Source organism: Ranitomeya variabilis, chromosome 2 (assembly GCF_051348905.1).
Source record: "Ranitomeya variabilis isolate aRanVar5 chromosome 2, aRanVar5.hap1, whole genome shotgun sequence".
Lineage (NCBI taxonomy): Eukaryota > Metazoa > Chordata > Amphibia > Anura > Dendrobatidae > Ranitomeya > Ranitomeya variabilis.
Window position 1 is genome coordinate 773,937,826 of NC_135233.1, and position 13,836 is coordinate 773,951,661.

The following is a 13,836-nucleotide window of genomic DNA, read 5'->3' on the forward strand; positions in this document are numbered from 1 at the left end:
TACCATAAAGTACAATATGCCATGAGAAAACAACATCAGAATCATCAGGATCCGTTGAAGTGTTCCAGAGTTATTACCTCATAAAGGGACAGTGGTCAGAATTGTAAAAATTGGCCCGGTCATTAACGTGCAAACCACCTTGGGGGTTATGGGGTTAAAGGAATATGAAGGTATTGAGATCCATTTGTAGGAATTCCAATATTAAAAGTACCAAACTACAAAAATTATCTTTTCAGTTGAAAAAGATTATTGAAGAAATGAAAACAAGTTATTCAACATTTATTTAGCTTCCCTTTACAGCACAGTAGAACCATAATCGTGCTGTGTCACAATACTAGAGCAAGGGAAAAATGAAAATTCTTGATGCAATAATGCAACTGCCCCACAACAAAGGTGAACTGTACTACAATGCTGGGAACAGGATAAATTGTCTAATGTCAGATGCCACACTCCTTCAAACATTAACTACCTCCTGGTGATCATCACCACCATTAAACTAAAACAAAAAAGAAAAATGATTTTTTTTTAATGGAGTCTCTGGGCCCGTATGTGAATTGTGAATCTCTATTATTACAGTCTCCAAATTGTGTTGGTCTCATCAGAGCTAAATCTTCAATGCAGGTGGTTGGATGACTGCTGATTACCATGAGGATTTAAAGAGTGATTTTAAGATAGTATCAGGATCAACTTCAGCTGGAGGATTTTAAGCAACACTGGAGGAGGAGGAGTTTGTGTTTCATCGACATTAACCTTCCTTCTTTGATGTGGTGTCACTTAATCTTAGAAATATGGGCTGGTCTGATGTTATCACACTACCATTCAAAGGAAGATTGCATTTCATTGGTTGTCCATCTAGGTCGTTATATTTTTTGTAGGGACCAACTGCATCTTCCTTTCTTACAAACACAACTTCTGCAACTCCTGAACTCAACAAGCAGGCAATGCGTACACAGAAATGCTCCACAATATCTTACTCTGACTCTTGGATGCAAATTATTAATGGTCATTTTTGTGCCTTCTAAAGAGCTAAAGACAGACTATTTATGAGTGGGCCCTACTGATGAACTGGCCTCCTTTGTGACAAGTGTCCATGACATGTTGGCTAGAGCCTTTTTGTGCAATAAAGGTGGCTAAGTGTTGTGCTGAGTAGACATGGGAGCTGTGTATGCATAACTCCGTACCACTTTATTAAGAGGTAAAGTTTGCACAAGAGAAAATGAATTTGCAGACATTCACGGCCTTTTCTGCCCATTGTTTGCAGCTGTGGTCTTCATCTTCTTGGTGGGGATGTGATAAAGTTCCAAGTTGTCATCAATACCATCATCATCCATATCTTGTAAAGAGGAAATCTGGTGTATCCCAGGGCAATGGTTATCTATGTTTAGTGGCATTCCTTTAACAGTGTTCCTTACACTAGGACAAATAATTTTCGGCTGTGACATTTTGATATTATTGATAATATGTACGGGTGAAGAGGAAGAACCTTGTGCCACAGGTGTGTTGATAGGTATGGATGGTGCACTCATCGTTAAATTTAGTTTTTCACGAGCATCCATCAGTTTGTTTGGTTTTCCTCCAACACTGATCTGCTTTCTCTAATTATGCATCTTATGAACAAGTTGCACCTTGCCCTTTATACGGACACGTGCGTCCTTGGCAACATATTTTTTACTGGCATTTTTTATGCCGAGCTTCACATGTGCATCTGTTACACCGATCTTCTGAAGGGCATGAAACACATTCTGGTAATTGGTAGTGGCTAAATGACTAATCATTGTAGGTTGTATCCTGGATGTCATACCTCCCATAGCCACCCCTGTTATTAATCCTGTACGTGCCCATTCCTGTCATCACCATGCCCCTTTTCCTGATCATGTGATCCAAAGATTTGTCCGCCATATATTTACTAAAAACCTGCACCTTCCCAGCAGCAACTGTGTAGGAAACTACATTACTGTTTTCCAAGGTATTTATGATTTTTTACACACTATATTGATGTGTACCCCCCAGGGGGAAATGTTTGTCAGCCCATACACGTAGTGTATGGGCATTCCAAGTATAGGTGAAGCGCTCCTTTTTAATGTGACAATTTTTTTATGAGACCCTCCTCTACATTTCTTCCAAGGGGGATTGTGGTGTGTGTAAATTACTGCCTATCCTTGCATTCACTTCATGGACAAAATTTATGGTAATAAAGAAAAAATTATAATGGGAACTTATGTTTCATGTGGCCATCCAGTGCGTGGTTTCAAAGGGTTATTGGAGTGCATGTAGCATTGGTGCAGGGCAGGACATACATTCACTGCGTAAGCAAACAGTATCGGAGACAAACTTTGTTCTAATGGGAACAATTCTGTCCTGAGGCCCTCAAGTATGTCTGCTGAAACAGTTATTGGGGTGTATGTAACATTGATTCAAGGCAGGCCTTGCATTCAATGCATAAGAAAACAGTATGGGAGACCCACTTTCTTCTAATGGGAACAATTTTGTCATGAGGCCGTAAAGTACATCTGCTGAAAGGCTTATTGGGGTGCATGTACCTTTGGGGCAGGCCAGGCCTTGCATTAAATGCATAAGCAAACAGTATGATAAACACACTTTCTTCTAATGGGAACAATTTTGTCATCAGGCCCTCAAGTACGTCTGCTGAAACGGTTATTGGGTTGCATGTGACTTTGGGGCAGGCCAGGCCTTGCATTCAATGCAACATTTTTTCAGGAGGCCCTCCTTTACCTCTCGTGAAAGGGGTATTGGTGTGCATCCTAATTTTTGCCAGCCCAGACGCTCACTGCATAGGCAATTACAGTATAGGAAACCAACTGTTTAATGGCCCTTTAAGAAGATTAATGCTGCCTGATGCCCATCTAAAAATAGGCTTTGTGACTTTAAGAGTCCCTCCCTTATAAATGAAGCAAGATGTGTCTACTTATGTGTCACACAGCACATAGCCAGCTAGGGTTGTGAAATGTTACAATGACATTGCCAAGTGAATGCATTTCTATTGGTTGAAAGCAATGCTAATGTTGAAAAACGCATCAAAAACGCTGCGTATGAACACAGCCCAATTGGTGGAGGAAGATTTTTGTTTGGGTTAATTATTTTGCCTTATATGCAAGTCTTTACCCTGGAAAGGATGTATTGTAACAAATTTCCCAGCAAAATCCATTTAGGGTTTGGTTTTGTGTGTTTTTTGGTGCACCTGTAAAAGTGACATGAAACTCTGACAACATTGACTACAGCTGTGACTTAGGAGTCAGAAATGCTTCCAGGGATATTGGCCATGATGTTCTCATGTCATTGAGCAGTGTTTCCATAATTTTCAGATGTTTATAGACCTTAAAAGAACCTCCTGTGGGGATCACGTTGAAAATGCTTGGGTCTCCCATAGATTCTGATTAATATATATTCTATGGACCCATACATATTTAGTTGTTTTATGGCTAATTATTGAGATAGTATCAGGATCAACTTCAGCTGGAGGATTTTAAGCAACACTGGAGGAGGAGGAGTTTGTGTTTCATCGACATTAACCTTCCTTCTTTGATGTGGTGTCACTTAATCTTAGAAATATGGGCTGGTCTGATGTTATCACACTACCATTCAAAGGAAGATTGCATTTCATTGGTTGTCCATCTAGGTCGTTATATTTTTTGTAGGGACCAACTGCATCTTCCTTTCTTACAAACACAACTTCTGCAACTCCTGAACTCAACAAGCAGGCAATGCGTACACAGAAATGCTCCACAATATCTTACTCTGACTCTTGGATGCAAATTATTAATGGTCATTTTTGTGCCTTCTAAAGAGCTAAAGACAGACTATTTATGAGTGGGCCCTACTGATGAACTGGCCTCCTTTGTGACAAGTGTCCATGACATGTTGGCTAGAGCCTTTTTGTGCAATAAAGGTGGCTAAGTGTTGTGCTGAGTAGACATGGGAGCTGTGTATGCATAACTCCGTACCACTTTATTAAGAGGTAAAGTTTGCACAAGAGAAAATGAATTTGCAGACATTCACGGCCTTTTCTGCCCATTGTTTGCAGCTGTGGTCTTCATCTTCTTGGTGGGGATGTGATAAAGTTCCAAGTTGTCATCAATACCATCATCATCCATATCTTGTAAAGAGGAAATCTGGTGTATCCCAGGGCAATGGTTATCTATGTTTAGTGGCATTCCTTTAACAGTGTTCCTTACACTAGGACAAATAATTTTCGGCTGTGACATTTTGATATTATTGATAATATGTACGGGTGAAGAGGAAGAACCTTGTGCCACAGGTGTGTTGATAGGTATGGATGGTGCACTCATCGTTAAATTTAGTTTTTCACGAGCATCCATCAGTTTGTTTGGTTTTCCTCCAACACTGATCTGCTTTCTCTAATTATGCATCTTATGAACAAGTTGCACCTTGCCCTTTATACGGACACGTGCGTCCTTGGCAACATATTTTTTACTGGCATTTTTTATGCCGAGCTTCACATGTGCATCTGTTACACCGATCTTCTGAAGGGCATGAAACACATTCTGGTAATTGGTAGTGGCTAAATGACTAATCATTGTAGGTTGTATCCTGGATGTCATACCTCCCATAGCCACCCCTGTTATTAATCCTGTACGTGCCCATTCCTGTCATCACCATGCCCCTTTTCCTGATCATGTGATCCAAAGATTTGTCCGCCATATATTTACTAAAAACCTGCACCTTCCCAGCAGCAACTGTGTAGGAAACTACATTACTGTTTTCCAAGGTATTTATGATTTTTTACACACTATATTGATGTGTACCCCCCAGGGGGAAATGTTTGTCAGCCCATACACGTAGTGTATGGGCATTCCAAGTATAGGTGAAGCGCTCCTTTTTAATGTGACAATTTTTTTATGAGACCCTCCTCTACATTTCTTCCAAGGGGGATTGTGGTGTGTGTAAATTACTGCCTATCCTTGCATTCACTTCATGGACAAAATTTATGGTAATAAAGAAAAAATTATAATGGGAACTTATGTTTCATGTGGCCATCCAGTGCGTGGTTTCAAAGGGTTATTGGAGTGCATGTAGCATTGGTGCAGGGCAGGACATACATTCACTGCGTAAGCAAACAGTATCGGAGACAAACTTTGTTCTAATGGGAACAATTCTGTCCTGAGGCCCTCAAGTATGTCTGCTGAAACAGTTATTGGGGTGTATGTAACATTGATTCAAGGCAGGCCTTGCATTCAATGCATAAGAAAACAGTATGGGAGACCCACTTTCTTCTAATGGGAACAATTTTGTCATGAGGCCGTAAAGTACATCTGCTGAAAGGCTTATTGGGGTGCATGTACCTTTGGGGCAGGCCAGGCCTTGCATTAAATGCATAAGCAAACAGTATGATAAACACACTTTCTTCTAATGGGAACAATTTTGTCATCAGGCCCTCAAGTACGTCTGCTGAAACGGTTATTGGGTTGCATGTGACTTTGGGGCAGGCCAGGCCTTGCATTCAATGCAACATTTTTTCAGGAGGCCCTCCTTTACCTCTCGTGAAAGGGGTATTGGTGTGCATCCTAATTTTTGCCAGCCCAGACGCTCACTGCATAGGCAATTACAGTATAGGAAACCAACTGTTTAATGGCCCTTTAAGAAGATTAATGCTGCCTGATGCCCATCTAAAAATAGGCTTTGTGACTTTAAGAGTCCCTCCCTTATAAATGAAGCAAGATGTGTCTACTTATGTGTCACACAGCACATAGCCAGCTAGGGTTGTGAAATGTTACAATGACATTGCCAAGTGAATGCATTTCTATTGGTTGAAAGCAATGCTAATGTTGAAAAACGCATCAAAAACGCTGCGTATGAACACAGCCCAATTGGTGGAGGAAGATTTTTGTTTGGGTTAATTATTTTGCCTTATATGCAAGTCTTTACCCTGGAAAGGATGTATTGTAACAAATTTCCCAGCAAAATCCATTTAGGGTTTGGTTTTGTGTGTTTTTTGGTGCACCTGTAAAAGTGACATGAAACTCTGACAACATTGACTACAGCTGTGACTTAGGAGTCAGAAATGCTTCCAGGGATATTGGCCATGATGTTCTCATGTCATTGAGCAGTGTTTCCATAATTTTCAGATGTTTATAGACCTTAAAAGAACCTCCTGTGGGGATCACGTTGAAAATGCTTGGGTCTCCCATAGATTCTGATTAATATATATTCTATGGACCCATACATATTTAGTTGTTTTATGGCTAATTATTGAGATAGTATCAGGATCAACTTCAGCTGGAGGATTTTAAGCAACACTGGAGGAGGAGGAGTTTGTGTTTCATCGACATTAACCTTCCTTCTTTGATGTGGTGTCACTTAATCTTAGAAATATGGGCTGGTCTGATGTTATCACACTACCATTCAAAGGAAGATTGCATTTCATTGGTTGTCCATCTAGGTCGTTATATTTTTTGTAGGGACCAACTGCATCTTCCTTTCTTACAAACACAACTTCTGCAACTCCTGAACTCAACAAGCAGGCAATGCGTACACAGAAATGCTCCACAATATCTTACTCTGACTCTTGGATGCAAATTATTAATGGTCATTTTTGTGCCTTCTAAAGAGCTAAAGACAGACTATTTATGAGTGGGCCCTACTGATGAACTGGCCTCCTTTGTGACAAGTGTCCATGACATGTTGGCTAGAGCCTTTTTGTGCAATAAAGGTGGCTAAGTGTTGTGCTGAGTAGACATGGGAGCTGTGTATGCATAACTCCGTACCACTTTATTAAGAGGTAAAGTTTGCACAAGAGAAAATGAATTTGCAGACATTCACGGCCTTTTCTGCCCATTGTTTGCAGCTGTGGTCTTCATCTTCTTGGTGGGGATGTGATAAAGTTCCAAGTTGTCATCAATACCATCATCATCCATATCTTGTAAAGAGGAAATCTGGTGTATCCCAGGGCAATGGTTATCTATGTTTAGTGGCATTCCTTTAACAGTGTTCCTTACACTAGGACAAATAATTTTCGGCTGTGACATTTTGATATTATTGATAATATGTACGGGTGAAGAGGAAGAACCTTGTGCCACAGGTGTGTTGATAGGTATGGATGGTGCACTCATCGTTAAATTTAGTTTTTCACGAGCATCCATCAGTTTGTTTGGTTTTCCTCCAACACTGATCTGCTTTCTCTAATTATGCATCTTATGAACAAGTTGCACCTTGCCCTTTATACGGACACGTGCGTCCTTGGCAACATATTTTTTACTGGCATTTTTTATGCCGAGCTTCACATGTGCATCTGTTACACCGATCTTCTGAAGGGCATGAAACACATTCTGGTAATTGGTAGTGGCTAAATGACTAATCATTGTAGGTTGTATCCTGGATGTCATACCTCCCATAGCCACCCCTGTTATTAATCCTGTACGTGCCCATTCCTGTCATCACCATGCCCCTTTTCCTGATCATGTGATCCAAAGATTTGTCCGCCATATATTTACTAAAAACCTGCACCTTCCCAGCAGCAACTGTGTAGGAAACTACATTACTGTTTTCCAAGGTATTTATGATTTTTTACACACTATATTGATGTGTACCCCCCAGGGGGAAATGTTTGTCAGCCCATACACGTAGTGTATGGGCATTCCAAGTATAGGTGAAGCGCTCCTTTTTAATGTGACAATTTTTTTATGAGACCCTCCTCTACATTTCTTCCAAGGGGGATTGTGGTGTGTGTAAATTACTGCCTATCCTTGCATTCACTTCATGGACAAAATTTATGGTAATAAAGAAAAAATTATAATGGGAACTTATGTTTCATGTGGCCATCCAGTGCGTGGTTTCAAAGGGTTATTGGAGTGCATGTAGCATTGGTGCAGGGCAGGACATACATTCACTGCGTAAGCAAACAGTATCGGAGACAAACTTTGTTCTAATGGGAACAATTCTGTCCTGAGGCCCTCAAGTATGTCTGCTGAAACAGTTATTGGGGTGTATGTAACATTGATTCAAGGCAGGCCTTGCATTCAATGCATAAGAAAACAGTATGGGAGACCCACTTTCTTCTAATGGGAACAATTTTGTCATGAGGCCGTAAAGTACATCTGCTGAAAGGCTTATTGGGGTGCATGTACCTTTGGGGCAGGCCAGGCCTTGCATTAAATGCATAAGCAAACAGTATGATAAACACACTTTCTTCTAATGGGAACAATTTTGTCATCAGGCCCTCAAGTACGTCTGCTGAAACGGTTATTGGGTTGCATGTGACTTTGGGGCAGGCCAGGCCTTGCATTCAATGCAACATTTTTTCAGGAGGCCCTCCTTTACCTCTCGTGAAAGGGGTATTGGTGTGCATCCTAATTTTTGCCAGCCCAGACGCTCACTGCATAGGCAATTACAGTATAGGAAACCAACTGTTTAATGGCCCTTTAAGAAGATTAATGCTGCCTGATGCCCATCTAAAAATAGGCTTTGTGACTTTAAGAGTCCCTCCCTTATAAATGAAGCAAGATGTGTCTACTTATGTGTCACACAGCACATAGCCAGCTAGGGTTGTGAAATGTTACAATGACATTGCCAAGTGAATGCATTTCTATTGGTTGAAAGCAATGCTAATGTTGAAAAACGCATCAAAAACGCTGCGTATGAACACAGCCCAATTGGTGGAGGAAGATTTTTGTTTGGGTTAATTATTTTGCCTTATATGCAAGTCTTTACCCTGGAAAGGATGTATTGTAACAAATTTCCCAGCAAAATCCATTTAGGGTTTGGTTTTGTGTGTTTTTTGGTGCACCTGTAAAAGTGACATGAAACTCTGACAACATTGACTACAGCTGTGACTTAGGAGTCAGAAATGCTTCCAGGGATATTGGCCATGATGTTCTCATGTCATTGAGCAGTGTTTCCATAATTTTCAGATGTTTATAGACCTTAAAAGAACCTCCTGTGGGGATCACGTTGAAAATGCTTGGGTCTCCCATAGATTCTGATTAATATATATTCTATGGACCCATACATATTTAGTTGTTTTATGGCTAATTATTGAGATGTTATATAATAATATTTACTTGATTCAGCTCTGTACTGCTTGTTTAGATTAAGAAGGCCATGTCTCTATCTATCTGCTCACTATAAAGTCTTGGATACTGCATTTTCCAATAACACAAGATTCTTCATTTCTACATAACTTTGGTGGCTTTGATTGGACAGAAGTCCTACTTTCTTTCTTGAAAGACTTTTTCGGTCCTCAAAACTATTTTGCATTATACCGTCTTTGGAAAAATTTACATTATGACTTTCTAAAAACAGTGAGAAAGAAAAGAGATCATTTGAAATGAAGGTTTTAACTGCAAGTTATTCAGTAGGAGGAAAACTTGAAGTAACATATTCAGTGCCAAATATAAGAAATGAAATAGGAAACGACATTTGGAAATCCTAAATCTATTTCATATAAATATTTTGAATATTATTTCAATTTCCTGCACTGTATGAGGGGTGAGCGAATACAGAAGACATATGAAAATGGAATTAAAAATATATATACTGTAAGACATAAATCTATTTCAGGGGATCAAAGTCAGAATCAGTAGCAGTGATAAGACAGCTACATGAGGTCACTATCTCTGCATTATCTGGTTTTATATAGATGCCTGATCAGAAAATATATTATCACATATCCTGCATCTTTTGGAAATCTGTACATTTTTTAATAATTAAATTTCACATATGTAGACGGGGGTCTATATTTGAAGGAAAATAACTCACCTAAAATCAGCATGAGTTAGTGTTCCTTGACATCATTTTTGTGGAACATCTACTGCAGAACAACAAATATCCACTGTTACATAGTTCAGGGAGGTAGCTATTGGTGCACAGTGAGAAGTTGTACCAGAGCCTAGCTGCCTCAGAAGACACAAAAGACCTTCTGCCACAAAAGAAGACCCCAGTAATATAAATTATATATTAAATTGAGAATGGGATCCCTTTCACAAATTTTGTATGTGTCATATCTTAGAGAGGACTCTTCACTAGTGATGAGTGAGTATACTCATTGCTCAAGATTTCCAGAGCACGCTTGGGTGGTCTCCGAGTGTTTCAGCGTGCTTGGAGATTTAGTTTATGTCGACGCAACTTTTTGATTTGCGGCTGCTAGACAGCTTGAATACATATGGGGATTCCCTAACAAACAGGCAACACCCACATGTATTCAGGCTGTCTAACAGCTGCAAATCATGCAGCTGTGTCGACATAAACTAAATATTTATCATTTACCATGGAGACACATGACACGAAATCAGGCCTCCTGATGAGCCAGAGAGGCAAAACGCGTTGAGGCTATACATGACAATAGGCGGACGGCACTTCACCTGACGATGAGTATTCATCTCTATTCACATGGTTCAACCTCTGCAATTTATTTTTCTGAGGAATGCGATAGAGGTGTATCGTCTATAATATCATTGCGTGCATGAGCACTGGCTGATATGTGTCTTTTTGGCATTAAGCCCATGTGGGATATATAATTTGGTCCACAGAGTGGTTATCAGAACACTGGACCAGCTGTGATCCGTTTGGCAGACAACATTGATTCCGATGTTTGTAAAAATGCCCCACAGTCCAGGTGGATGGTAATTGCAGGTACATATGCAAAGGGACGCTTGTCATAACATAGACTAAGTGTGCATACTGCATTTTATTTCCGTCAATAACCTATTACATGTTCTCCAATTGTTTTTATTGCACGGTGTTGGGTTTAAGGACTCCCTTTGTTTAGGTGTGCTTATGTATAGTGCATAGGGGTACCCTTAGTACATGATTGTGTGGGTAGAGGGACCCATTGGAATCTTAGGGTCAATCTAGGGACCCCAGGGTCGGCCACCGTGGAGCGAGGGCACCACAACTTTTCCCCTAGGGCGCCAACCCCCGCTGGTAGGCAGCGTTCAGCACAGACACTGTTTAGGGACTGTTCCTTCCCCCACACTAGTTTTTCACGGTCTGTTTTTTGTTTGATGTTTGGTGCAGCCACAGGTTGGTGGCATTTTAATAAGATATAATAAAATTTCTTCTTTTTGGTTTTAGATGATTCCTTACTATCTAATACCCCAATTTACATATTCAAACTAATAAACTAAATCTCCAAGCACGCCGCAATACTGAGAGACCACCCAAGCATGCTCGGAGAAACCCTATTAACGAGCACACTCGCTCATCATTATTCTTCACCAAATTTTCCATTTTGAACTGGACAAATAATATAATAGTAGATGCAAAGCAGAATAAGATTTTGACTTTCTTTTTTTTTAATCTTACCTCTCTATTGCAGAGATATAAGCAATTTTTTTCTCATCTTATCAGTTAACTTTTAAGACCAATTGAGTAGCAAAGAAAGCAAATCTTACAAGGAGAGGAAGTACATGCCACCAGTGAAACCGCTCACTTGCACTTAACTAAAGTTAGCTAATTAGATTCCAAATATTTGATTGGTAAGATCTCAGCAGCGGAGAGGCAAAATTAAAAACAAACGGTTTATTCTGCTCTGCAGCCACAATTACTTTGTGTGTCCAGTACAACATGTAAAATTTGGTAAAAGGGTCTCTTTTAGGAATAAAGCGGTAAAAAGACATGTCATTTGAGTAACTAGTGGAAAGTTAGAGAATGTTGTAAATGAAAGAAAAGTTAATGAGTAAGACCAGACAGCAGAGCTAATCCAAAGATCCATTAAGTTTCTGCTGCTCTATACTCCAGTAGGGCCCCATAGACTTCCCTTTTCATTCATATAAGTAGCTTTATCCTGTTTCTAAATAGGTACAACATAAATCCAGCAAAAAATACAATTATGTGTAACAGTGCATAAAGAGAATTACTCTGTTGAAGAACTGATAGTGCTATTATATTATATTGCATACACAAAAAAAGGTTGCACTCTATCGAGCCAAAGCATTTCGAATATGAAATACATGAAATATGAATAGCAAAATGGCTTTTTGAACACTAGGAAATATATTTATGAGACGCTTTACACAGAATTTGGCCAAATAGTGTGAGTCCATCAACTATCGTCAAGGTGGCCTCATTAATCTGATGGGTCCCTGACCTCCCTGTCCAAATGTGAACACTTACCTAAGGCTGATGTCTGTATGCATTGGTGAATGTAGACACCTCTCTCAGTAAAGCCTACGTATGTGGGTTGGCCGGAACCAAGTGTGATTAGATGTAATTAAAAACCACATGGTGAAGGGAGGAGTGCTCAGTCAGTAAGCTAACATAGAAATGACAGAAAAACGACTGGCACATCCAAACTAGTGTAGGCTTTACTGAGAGAGGTGTCCACATTCACCCATGCATACAGACATTAGCCTTAGGCCGGGTTCACACATACGCGAGATACGTATATATATATGTTTGATCCCGACCTTAGGTAAGTGTTCACATTTGGACAGGGAGGTCAGGGACCAATCAGATTAATGAAGCCACCTTGACGATAGTTGATGGGCTCACACTATTTGGCCAAATTCTGTGCAAAGTGTCTCATAAATATTTTTCCTAATGTTCAAAAAGCCATTTTGCTATTCCTATTTCATGTATTTCATATTCGACATGCTTTGGCACGATAGAATGCAACTTTTTTTTGTATATTGTATATGGAGGTAGCTGCTCCTGATATGCACCTATTCACACTAGTTTGGATGTGCCAGTCGTTTTTTTGTCATCAATATATTATATTGCGGCATCTTTATGGTGATACTTGATGCAAAAAATTAGGTGTCAACAAAACTGGAAAATATGTTAAACTCAAAAAAGTCACATACCACAATAAACCACACTAAGCATAATTAAAGCAAGAGGAGATCAAGAATATATTTAAACTAAGAAAATCAAATTTATTAAAAAAATTATACATTACAATATATCAAATCAGAGTAGCACTAACAAAGCAGGGCAATGTAAGGGGATAATGAGCCTAAGTATAGCTTAGCGCACAGAAATAAATAAATTCATATGCATCGAAACACTAAAAATTGCGCAGAAAATGAAAACCACTTGGGTGCATCATACTCAAATGAGAGGGAGCCTTTGTAAATTTAAGCAGTTTATTCAAGGGGTATTTATTAGAAGTGCTGCAGTGCTTATGTGTGCAAAGAGGCAAAGGATAAATAGTAAAGTGCATGTGCCAGGCTATAACAAACATGAATATGAAGAGGTAGACCCCAGCATGCTGCCGCTACGCGCATTTCGCTGTGTCTTCATCAGGAGATGTGTCTTGCTTTAATTATGCTTAGTGGGGTTTATTGTGGTATTTTAATCTGAAAGAGGCATAACAAGTTGCATGTTACAAAGCTTTGCAGAAGTGTCTTACTCCTGAAATTATCAGTTCCAGTGATATTACAAGTGATCCATAAATGTTACACCCTATTAAAATTAAATCTTAGACACAGTGGTGTGTTTTGAAGCTCGTGAGCCCCAAAGTAAATTCTCAGGATCTCTAACTATCATAGATCTATAATAGTATTGGTTTTCTAGTGTGGGCCAAAGGGACTATTTGTGCCCCTTAGGCTCCAGGGCCCGGAAGTGACATAAGTGGATTGTCACGGGGTCCTTCTTCGGTATCACATAATCAACAGAGCAAGAGAAGAGTGAACAATCCCAAGACCTTTATTTAGGCAAAAATACGAAAGGTCCATATACGATCCACCACACAAAGGATAAAATAGTCCAGAACACGAATGCAGTTCAGTAACAGGATAAAAGTCCAACAATCCAGCAAACAGAGGATAGCATAGTCCATATACTCTTCTTTCTCTCTGAGATGCTGTGAACACATCATCATTCCACACAGGACTGATCTGTGTCTCACCTCCCTGATATTTT

At 39.7% G+C, this 13,836-nt stretch overlaps 3 pseudogenes; all 3 read right to left on the reverse strand.

Moving 5' to 3' along the window:
- Positions 1-604: 604 nt before the first annotated feature.
- On the reverse strand, positions 605-1,899 carry LOC143809906 (polymerase delta-interacting protein 3 pseudogene; annotated as a pseudogene).
- A 1,459-nt stretch (positions 1,900-3,358) lies between these two features.
- On the reverse strand, positions 3,359-4,680 carry LOC143803950 (polymerase delta-interacting protein 3 pseudogene; annotated as a pseudogene).
- A 1,459-nt stretch (positions 4,681-6,139) lies between these two features.
- Positions 6,140-7,461, reverse strand: LOC143803951 (polymerase delta-interacting protein 3 pseudogene; annotated as a pseudogene).
- Positions 7,462-13,836: the final 6,375 nt, after the last annotated feature.